This window comes from Chlorocebus sabaeus, chromosome 1 (genome assembly GCF_047675955.1).
Source record: "Chlorocebus sabaeus isolate Y175 chromosome 1, mChlSab1.0.hap1, whole genome shotgun sequence".
Taxonomy (NCBI): domain Eukaryota; kingdom Metazoa; phylum Chordata; class Mammalia; order Primates; family Cercopithecidae; genus Chlorocebus; species Chlorocebus sabaeus.
Window position 1 is genome coordinate 10,874,759 of NC_132904.1, and position 10,497 is coordinate 10,885,255.

General features: G+C 44.9%; 1 non-coding gene across 1 annotated transcript; it reads left to right on the forward strand.

Moving 5' to 3' along the window:
* Window positions 1–219: 219 nt before the first annotated feature.
* On the forward strand, window positions 220–326 carry LOC119624528 (U6 spliceosomal RNA). Its single transcript, XR_005240694.1, has one exon. It is a non-coding gene; the product is annotated as a U6 spliceosomal RNA (small nuclear RNA).
* The last annotated feature ends 10,171 nt before the right edge of the window (window positions 327–10,497 follow it).

Here is a 10,497-nt window from a genome sequence, read left to right on the forward strand (position 1 = left end):
ACAGAACAAGTGCAAGGATGGAGGCAGAAGAAAAATAAAAACTATATCCTACTTTACACTCTACAAAATCCAGCCCATAAAATGACCCAATTTCACAGAGGTAAGACAATTTCAGATCATGACAGGTGCTATGAAGAAAATCAAACCAGACAGAGGTGATAAGAGTCAGACTAGAAGGTAAGGCAACATTGGAGTGGCTGGTAAGAAATGAAATCCCCAGTGCTCGCTTCGGCAGCACATATACTAAAATTGGAACGATACAGAGAAGATTAGCATGGCCCCTGTGCAAGGATGACACGCAAATTCGTGAAGCGTTCCATATTTTTACCTCTGCAGACGCAAACGACTCTGTCTGACAGCTTTGAAGAGAGCAGTGGATCTCCCAACACGGAGGTTGAGATCTGAGAAGGGACAGACTCCCTGCTCAAGTGGGTCCCTGACCCCTGAGTAGCCTAACAGGGAGACATCCCCCACTAGGGGCAGTCTGACACCCCACACCTCACAGGGTGGAGTACACCCCTGAGAGGAAGCTTCCAAAGCAAGAATCAGACAGGTACACTCGCTGTTCAGAAATATTCTATCTTCTGCAGCCTCTGCTGCTGATACCCAGGCAAACAGGGTCTGGAGTGGACCTCAAGCAATCTCCAACAGACCTACAGCTGAGGGTCCTGACTGTTAGAAGGAAAACTATCAAACAGGAAGGACACCTACACCAAAACCCCATCAGTACATCACCATTTTCAAAGACCAGAGGCAGATAAAACCACAAAGATGGGGAAAAAGCAAGGCAGAAAAGCTGGAAATTCAAAAAATAAGAGCGCATCTCCCCCGGCAAAGGAGCGCAGCTCATCGCCAGCAACGGATCAAAGCTGGACGGAGAATGACTTTGATGAGATGAGAGAGGAAGGCTTCAGTCCATCAAATTTCTCAGAGCTAAAGGAGGAATTACGTACCCAGCACAAAGAAACTAAAAATCTTGAAAAAAAAGTGGAAGAATTGATGGCTAGAGTAATTAATGCAGAGAAGGTCATAAACAAAATGAAAGAGATGAAAACCATGACATGAGAAATATGTGACAAATGCACAAGCTTCAGTAACCGACTCGATCAACTGGAAGAAAGAGTATCAGCAATTGAGGATCAAATGAATGAAATGAAGCAAGAAGAGAAACCAAAAGATAAAAGAAAAAAAAGAAATGAACAAAGCCTGCAAGAAGTATGGGATTATGTAAAAAGACCAAATCTACGTCTGATTGGGGTGCCTGAAAGTGAGGGGGAAAATGGAACCAAGTTGGAAAACACTCTTCAGGATATCATCCAGGAGAACTTCCCCAACCTAGTAGGGCAGGCCAGCATTCAAATCCAGGAAATACAGAGAATGCCACAAAGATACTCCTCGAGAAGAGCAACTCCAAGACACATAATTGCCAGATTCACCAAAGTTGAAATGAAGGAAAAAATCTTAAGGGCAGCCAGAGAGAAAGGTCGGGTTACCCACAAAGGGAAGCCCATCAGACTAACAGCAGATCTCTCGGCAGAAACTCTCCAAGCCAGAAGAGAGTGGGGGCCAATATTCAACATTCTTAAAGAAAAGAATTTTAAACTCAGAATTTCATATCCAGCCAAACTAAGTTTCATAAGTGAAGGAGAAATAAAATCCTTTACAGATAAGCAAATGCTTAGAGATTTTGTCACCACTAGGCCTGCCTTACAAGAGACCCTGAAGGAAGCACTAAACATGGAAAGGAACAACCGGTACCAGCCATTGCAAAAACATGCCAAAATGTAAAGACCATTGAGGCTAGGAAGAAACTGCATCAACTAACGAGCAAAATAACCAGTTAATATCATAATGGCAGGATCAAGTTCACACATAACAATCTTAACCTTAAATGTAAATGGACTAAATGCTCCAATTAAAAGACACAGACTGGCAAACTGGATAAAGAGTCAAGACCCATCAGTCTGCTGTATTCAGGAGACCCATCTCACACGCAGAGACATACATAGGCTCAAAATAAAGGGATGGAGGAAGATTTACCAAGCAAATGGAGAACAAAAAAAAGCGGGGGTTGCAATACTAGTCTCTGATAAAACAGACTTTAAACCATCAAAGATCAAAAGAGACAAAGAAGGCCATTACATAATGGTAAAGGGATCAATTCAACAGGAAGAGCTAACTATCCTAAATATATATGCACCCAATACAGGAGCACCCAGATTCATAAAGCAAGTCCTTAGAGACTTACAAAGAGACTTAGACTCCCATACAATAATAATGGGAGACTTCAACACTCCACTGTCAACATTAGACACATCAACGAGACAGAAAGTTAACAAGGATATCCAGGAATTGAACTCATCTCTGCAGCAAGCAGACCTAATAGACATCTATAGAACTCTCCACCCCAATCAACAGGATATACATTCTTCTCAGCACCACGTCGTACTTACTCCAAAATTGACCACGTAATTGGAAGTAAAGCACTCCTCAGCAAATGTACAAGAACAGAAATTATAACAAACTGTCTCTCAGACCACAGTGCAATCAAACTAGAACTCAGGACTAAGAAACTCAATCAAAACCGCTCAACTACATGGAAACTGAACAACCTGCTCCTGAATGACTACTGGGTTCATAACGAAATGAAGGCAGAAATAAAGATGATCTTTGAAACCAATGAGAACAAAGATACAACATACCAGAATCTCTGGGACACATTTAAAGCAGTGTGTAGAGGGAAATTTATAGCACTAAATGCCCACAAGAGAAAGCAGGAAAGATCTAAAATTGACACTCTAACATCGCAATTAAAAGAATTAGAGAAGCAAGAGCAAACACATTTGAAAGCTAGCAGAAGGCAAGAAATAACTAAGATCAGAGCAGAACTGAAGGAGATAGAGACACAAAAAACCCTCCAAAAAATCAATGAATCCAGGAGTTGGTTTTTTGAAAAGATCAACAAAATTGACAGACCGCTAGCAAGACTAATAAAGAAGAAAAGAGAGAAGAATCAAATCGACGCAATTAAAAATGATAAAGGGGATATCACCACTGACCCCACAGAAATACAAACTACCATCAGAGAATACTATAAACACCTCTACGCAAATAAACTGGAAAATCTAGAAGAAATGGATAATTTCCTGGACACTTACACTCTTCCAAGACTAAACCAGGAAGAAGTTGAATCCCTGAATAGACCAATAGCAGGCTCTGAAATTGAGGCAATAATTAATAGCCTACCAACCAAAAAAAGTCCAGGACCAGATGGATTCACAGCTGAATTCTACCAGAGGTACAAGGAGGAGTTGGTACCATTCTTTCTGAAACTATTCCAATCAATAGAAAAAGAGGGAATCCTCCCTAACTCATTTTATGAGGCCAACATCATCCTGATACCAAAGCCTGGCAGAGACACAACAAAAAAAGAGAATTTTAGACCAATATCCCTGATGAACATCGATGCAAAAATCCTCAATAAAATACTGGCAAACCGGATTCAGCAGCACATCAAAAAGCTTATCCACCATGATCAAGTGGGCTTCATCCCTGGGATGCAAGGCTGGTTCAACATACGCAAATCAATAAACATAATCCAGCATATAAACAGAACCAAAGACAAGAACCACATGATTATCTCAATAGATGCAGAAAAGGCTTTTGACAAAATTCAATAGCCCTTCATGCTAAAAACGCTCAATAAATTCGGTATTGATGGAACGTACCTCAAAATAATAAGAGCTATTTATGACAAACCCACAGCCAATATCATACTGAATGGGCAAAAACTGGAAAAATTCCCTTTGAAAACTGGCACAAGACAGGGATGCCCTCTCTCACCACTCCTATTCAACATAGTGTTGGAAGTTCTTGCTAGGGCAATTAGGCAAGAGAAAGAAATCAAGGGTATTCAGTTAGGAAAAGAAGAAGTCAAAATGTCCCTGTTTGCAGATGACATGATTGTATATTTAGAAAACCCCATTGTCTCAGCCCAAAATATCCTTAAGCTGATAAGCAACTTCAGCAAAGTCTCAGGATACAAAATTAATGTGCAAAAATCACAAGCATTCTTATACACCAGTAACAGACAAACAGAGAGCCAAATCAGGAATGAACTTCCATTCACAATTGCTTCAAAGAGAATAAAATACCTAGGAATCCAACTTGCAAGGGATGTAAAGGACCTCTTCAAGGAGAACTACAAACCACTGCTCAGTGAAATAAAAGAGGACACAAACAAATGGAAGAACATACCATGCTCATGGATAGGAAGAATCAATATCGTGAAAATGGCCATACTGCCCAAGGTAATTTATAGATTCAATGCCATCCCCATCAAGCTACCAATGAGTTTCTTCACAGAATTGGAAAAAACTGCTTTAAAGTTCATATGGAACCAAAAAAGAGCCCGCATCTCCAAGACAATCCTAAGTCAAAAGAACAAAGCTGGAGGCATCACGCTACCTGACTTCAAACTATACTACAAGGCTACAGTAACCAAAACAGCATGGTACTGGTACCAAAACAGAGATATAGACCAATGGAACAGAACAGAGTCCTCAGAAATAATACCACACATCTACAGCCATCTGATCTTTGACAAACCTGAGAGAAACAAGAAATAGGGAAAGGATTCCCTATTTAATAAATGGTGCTGGGAAAATTGGCTAGCCATAAGTAGAAAGCTGAAACTGGATCCTTTCCTTACTCCTTATACGAAAATTAATTCAAGATGGATTAGAGACTTAAATGTTAGACCTAATACCATAAAAATCCTAGAGGAAAACCTAGGTAGTACCATTCAGGACATAGGCATGGGCAAAGACTTCATGTCTAAAACACCAAAAGCAACAGCAGCAAAAGCCAAAATTGACAAATGGGATCTCATTAAACTAAAGAACTTCTGCACAGCAAAAGAAACTACCATCAGAGTGAACAGGCAACCTACAGAATGGGAGAAAATTTTTGCAATCTACTCATCTGACAAAGGGCTAATATCCAGAACCTACAAAGAACTCAAACAAATTTACAAGAAAAAAACAAACAACCCCATCAAAAAGTGGGCAAAGGATATGAACAGACATTTCTCAAAAGAAGACATTCATACAGCCAACAGACACATGAAAAAATGCTCATCATCACTGGCCATCAGAGAAATGCAAATCAAAACCACAATGAGATACCATCTTACACCAGTTAGAATGGTAATCATTAAAAAGTCAGGAAACAACAGGTGCTGGAGAGGATGTGGAGAAATAGGAACACTTTTACACTGTTGGTGGGATTGTAAACTAGTTCAACCATTATGGAAAACAGTATGGCGATTCCTCAAAGATCTAGAACTAGATGTACCATATGACCCAGCCATCCCATTACTGGGTATATACCCAAAGGATTATAAATTATGCTGCTATAAAGACACATGCACACGTATGTTTATTGCAGCACTATTCACAATAGCAAAGACTTGGAATCAACCCAAATGTCCATCAGTGACAGATTGGATTAAGAAAATGTGGCACATATACACCATGGAATACTAGGCAGCCATAAAAAAGGATGAGTTTGTGTCCTTTGTAGGGACATGGATGCAGCTGGAAACCATCATTCTTAGCAAACTATCACAAGAACAGAAAACCAAACACCGCATGTTCTCACTCATAGGTGGGAACTGAACAATGAGATCACTTGGACTCGGGAAGGGGAACATCACACACCGGGGCCTATCATGGGGAGGGGGGAGGGGGGAGGGATTGCATTGGGAGTTATACCTGATGTAAATGACGAGTTGATGGGTGCAGCACACCAACATGGCACAAGTATACATATGTAACAAGCCTGCACGTTATGCACATGTACCCTACAACTTAAAGTATAATAATAATAAAAAAAAAAAAAAGAAAGAAATGAAATCCCCAGAAATAGAAGGTGACATTTGACATGAGACTTTGATGACAAGGACGACCGGACAATATAAGACAATCAGGAAAACAGCATTCAAGTCAGGGTAACCAATGAGGCCAAAAGCCTGGAGGCAAAAGGAGCATGGAGTAATATTTTGGTGAGGGAGAGATGGCAGAAAGCACTGAGGGAGGAGAGGTGATCACAGACCAGATCCTGTTGGTCAAGAAGAGGAGTGTGGGGAGAATTTTAAGCAGGAGCATGGCTGATTTGGCCTAGGTTTCTAGATGTTATGGCTGCTTAGTAGAAAAAGACTTGTCGGGGAGGGCCAAAGTGAAGCCAGGAGACCATCAAGGAGGCAGTTTTCAATCCTCCAGGTGAGAAAGTAAGGTGGCTTGGACCAGGGTGGTGGCAGTGGGGTAAGCATTATTGCTCTCCCCACTTTACAGATGAGGAAAGAGAGGCCCAGAGAAGTTAAGTGACTTGATAAACCTCATGCAGCCCTTAGGTGGCAAGATGGTTAAAACGGTAAATTTTGTGTTACGTATATTTTACTACTTTTTATTGTAATGAAATATATATAACACAAAATTTACCAGTTTAACCACTTTTAAGGGTACAATAAGTGGCATTAAGTATATTCACGATGTTGCGTGACCACGATTATTACCCATTTCCAGAACTTCTTCATCATCTCAAATAGAAGCACAGTACCCATTAAACGATAACTCACCTTCTGTTATCGTTTAAGGTAACTTCTGTTCTACTTTCTATCTCTGAATTTACCTGTTCTGTGTACCTCCTATAAATGGAATCATAAAATATTTGTCCTTCTGTGCCAACTTATTTTCTCTTAATGTTTTTAGGACTCATTCAGGTGTCATCGTTTTCTTCCATTTTAAGACTGAATAATATTCCACTGTATGTTATATCACACTGTGTTTATCCATTCATCTCTTGATGGAGAGCGGGGACTTTTACCAAGATGTCTGATTCCAACGCTATTCTGGTTGGCTCTGTTGAGCCCGGTGCAGTACTCCCTGTAGCCACCAGAGGGAGCAGAGGGCACACCAGGCGGGCACACTGCAGGCACCGGGCGGTTTCTGGGAAGAAGATGGAACGGATCCAGCCTTTTGCACACAAAATCTTACACGCAGAAACCATGCAAATAGAGGAAAGCTGGCCGCCAGGAAAGCACCCAGACTACAGAATCGGCCGCAAGTGGAGAAAAGGAGAAGGGAGTGTTAGGGCTGGAAGGAGCTGCCCCTGTGATCCTGGTCCAACCCCTAAAATGGAAACAGACGCCTCTGGCCACCCACAGTTTCCCTGCCAGCTGTCCTCAGCGTGAACAACCTCCGTGCTGAAGAGCTCAGGAGGGAGGCGGAGGGGGGCTGGGTCCAGTAAGGCTCGGGTTCCCATTCGTGCCCTTCTCCAGCAGTGGCGTGACCTCCAACCTGTGGCTTGCACATTTTACGGATGAGGAAACTGGGACTTGGAGCTGTTGATTGTCCAGAGCAAGTGGAAGAGGCAAGATCCGAATGCCGCCACGTGCCTTGTGATTCTCTTCTCCAAGCTCAGTGCCCTGGTTTCTTCAGCCGTATCTCATGATATGTGGTCTTTAGGGCTCTTCCCCACCTCATCTGTTTGGCCAGCCTCCCTACAGGCGAAACGTACAAGGGTCTGTGGCTCTTGAGGCTGATCTGACCACCGTGGCCTCCCTCCTCTGAGCACCCAGCCTCTAATAATGCTACCCAAGTTTGCCCTGGCTGGTTTTGGCAGCCACCTCATGTTGACTGAATTTCTGTCAGTTTCAATCCCTCGGCTTTTCTCACATGTGCTGTTGCTAAGCCATTTCTCCCCCACTGCATCCTTGTGCAGCTGGGTCTTTGGATCCGAGTCCAGGAACTGACATTTATCCCTGTCAAATTCATCTTGTTCATTCATCTGACAAACATTTGTTCAGTGCCCACGCCATACCAGGCACCAGGAATACAGGAACGAAACACAAGGCTCCTGGCCTAAGGAGCTCACATTGGTATTCATCTCAGCAGTAGGCACCAGTGAGTGAGGGCCTACTGTGTGCCAGGCATACAGCCTCTGCTGGGTGCTGTATGTAGGCTATCTTCTTAACCCATACAGCACTGCAGCGTCGGTGGCGTTGTCCCCATTTTGCGATGGGAAAACCAAGGCTCAAAAACTTTGAGGCTTGTCTGAAATGACATTGCCAGAAGGAAGCAGCCCAGTATTCAACCTTCCAATTGCTTTGGATCTTGATTCTGTCCTCCTACTTAAGACACCTTGTATCCCAGTTTTGGGTTCTCTGCAAACCTGATAAACTTCTCTGAATTTCATCAACGGCACCGAGGAAGCTAAGATGAGATCAGAGCTCTGGGGTAGGCCACCCGTGCCCCCCTGCCCAAGATAAACAGTCATCTATGATTCTGAACCCTGTGGGTTCAGTAGATACAAATGCACCCAACAGTGAACTCCTGCCCTCACCCCCAGCCCCAGGTTCCCTCCCCTGACAAGCAGCTATGTATATGGTTGCTGTCATCTTTATCATCAAACTGGTCCCTACTGCCGAGTCCTCTACGTGTAGGAGCTCAGCTGTGACTGGCCCTTGCCTTCATCATGATAAAGTTTCATCTGCCAATCCCCCTCCCCAGGAGGGACACTCCAAGTCCAAGGACAAGGTTGGCGAGAGGCCGCTGAGGGGATTTCGCAGGCTCTGAGTATCTTCCTTGTATCTGTGACTTCTCTCCCACGCTGTCTGCTCCTGGAGGCTCAGCCCAACTTTATCATTAAGCTCTTCTGCCACGCTGAGGGAGATCAACTGCAGAGCAGGCCTGTGCAAGCGCCATGGGCAGGAAATAAGGCAGGCAGAATACATGCGCTGCTTGGTGGGGGTAGGTATAAAATGGGCTCCAAGCTCCCAGGCAGGACCCAGGGGACACCATACTTCATGACAGAGTCTGGGGTTACCACCTCACAGGACAACGTGCCCTCCCCTCCTCACACCCCTATGAGCTTGCAACAGTTATCCTTCCATCCATTTTTGCAGGCGAGAAAACTGAGGCCCAGCAAGTGTGGTCTGGGGCAGAGCACTACCTCTGCTAAGAATGTTTCCTGAAAACAGATCTGGGATTTCCAGGGCCCCAAAGGACAGCAAAAAGCAGGGCCCTGCCACGGACACACCAGTGGAGGTAAAAGGACTACAGATGATGGAGGTGACTCCGGAGTTTTAAAGACCCTTAGGACATTGTTGAAAACCTCTAGTCTAGCTTTTTGTGCCTGAAGAGCATCTGGGGAATATAAATTCTCCAACTCCTGCCAAGGGTTCAGAGAGTAGCAAACACATCCTTCAGGAAGGCCATGCCTTTGTGACCTTAGAGTTCGGTGGGGAGAGGGCAGATAATAAGCAAGCGTGTCATTTCAAAGAGTCATGAGTGCTATAAAGAGTGTACGGCAGTATAGAGAACGCTGCTCTAGCTAGCATGGTCCAGGAAAGCCTCTCGGAGGAGGTGTGATTTGTGGAGCCAAGAAAGACCCAGCCTTGGAAACAACTAGCAAAGAGATGCTGAGTGGGAACGAGGCTCTCCACCCAAAGCATGGATGGCATAGCAGGGAGAAGACTGCATAGCTCAGATAGGAGATCCCAGTGGGAAAGTGGTGGGAAGGTGTCCCAGGGAACCTGACACCTGGCCCCTCCATTCTTCCTTCATTCTCCAAAGCAATGCTCTGTGTCTTCTCCATTTCCTCCCATCTTCAGAATCCATTTCTGCACAAGGCTTAGCCCAGAGCAGGTGCTGGATAAATGTTTGCTGAGTGAATAAACTCCCGAAGACAAGCAAGGAGGAACTGTGAGGACGAATCAGAGGAGATCCTACCTTCCTCTGCAAGGAATCACTTGATGGAGCTGATGGCCCCTTTAGGTGGTTCAAGCAGAAAAGACAAAGGGATTCCAGAAGGTGGGAGGAGGGGTCGCCTACACAATTGGAAAATTTCACACAAAAGTCCAGATTTCAAGCTATTTTTAAAATATCTGAAGATCTGGCAACCGAAACCTGCACATCCCCATGGCAACACCGGCTGGTGCTGAGCGGGCGCTGCCCCCTTCAGACTGGACATGCGCTCTGCAACTCCCCGAGGCCCTGCGCTCCCTTTCGCTGGCACTCGGCCCACCTCACTCGGCCACATCACCTGGCCCCCTGGGATGAGTCGGCCAACCCTGGCTTAAGACATCGGATCAACAGAAAGTCATGCTGGGACATGGGGACAGTGGCATGTGTCCCCTCCGCCTGCTGCTAAGGAACGTCAGCCTGGGGTCCCGCCCTCGAGTTCTCAGGCAGGTGTCTGGTGTGAGGGAGCTCCGGGAACCACATAATCCGTTCCCTGTGCTGGGTTCTTTGCCAGGTGGGGCGAGGGCTCCAAAATGCAGCGACGCCCTCTTGAGGAAAGAGGTGTCGTTCCAGTGCACACCAGAAGGGGGCGACTCTCCCAGCCGCGCCTTCAGAGCTGCCCATGAGGGCCATTCCTAGCCTTGCCCTGGCAACTGGAGCACAGCCCTCGGAGCATCCTGTGTCCCTGCCCTGT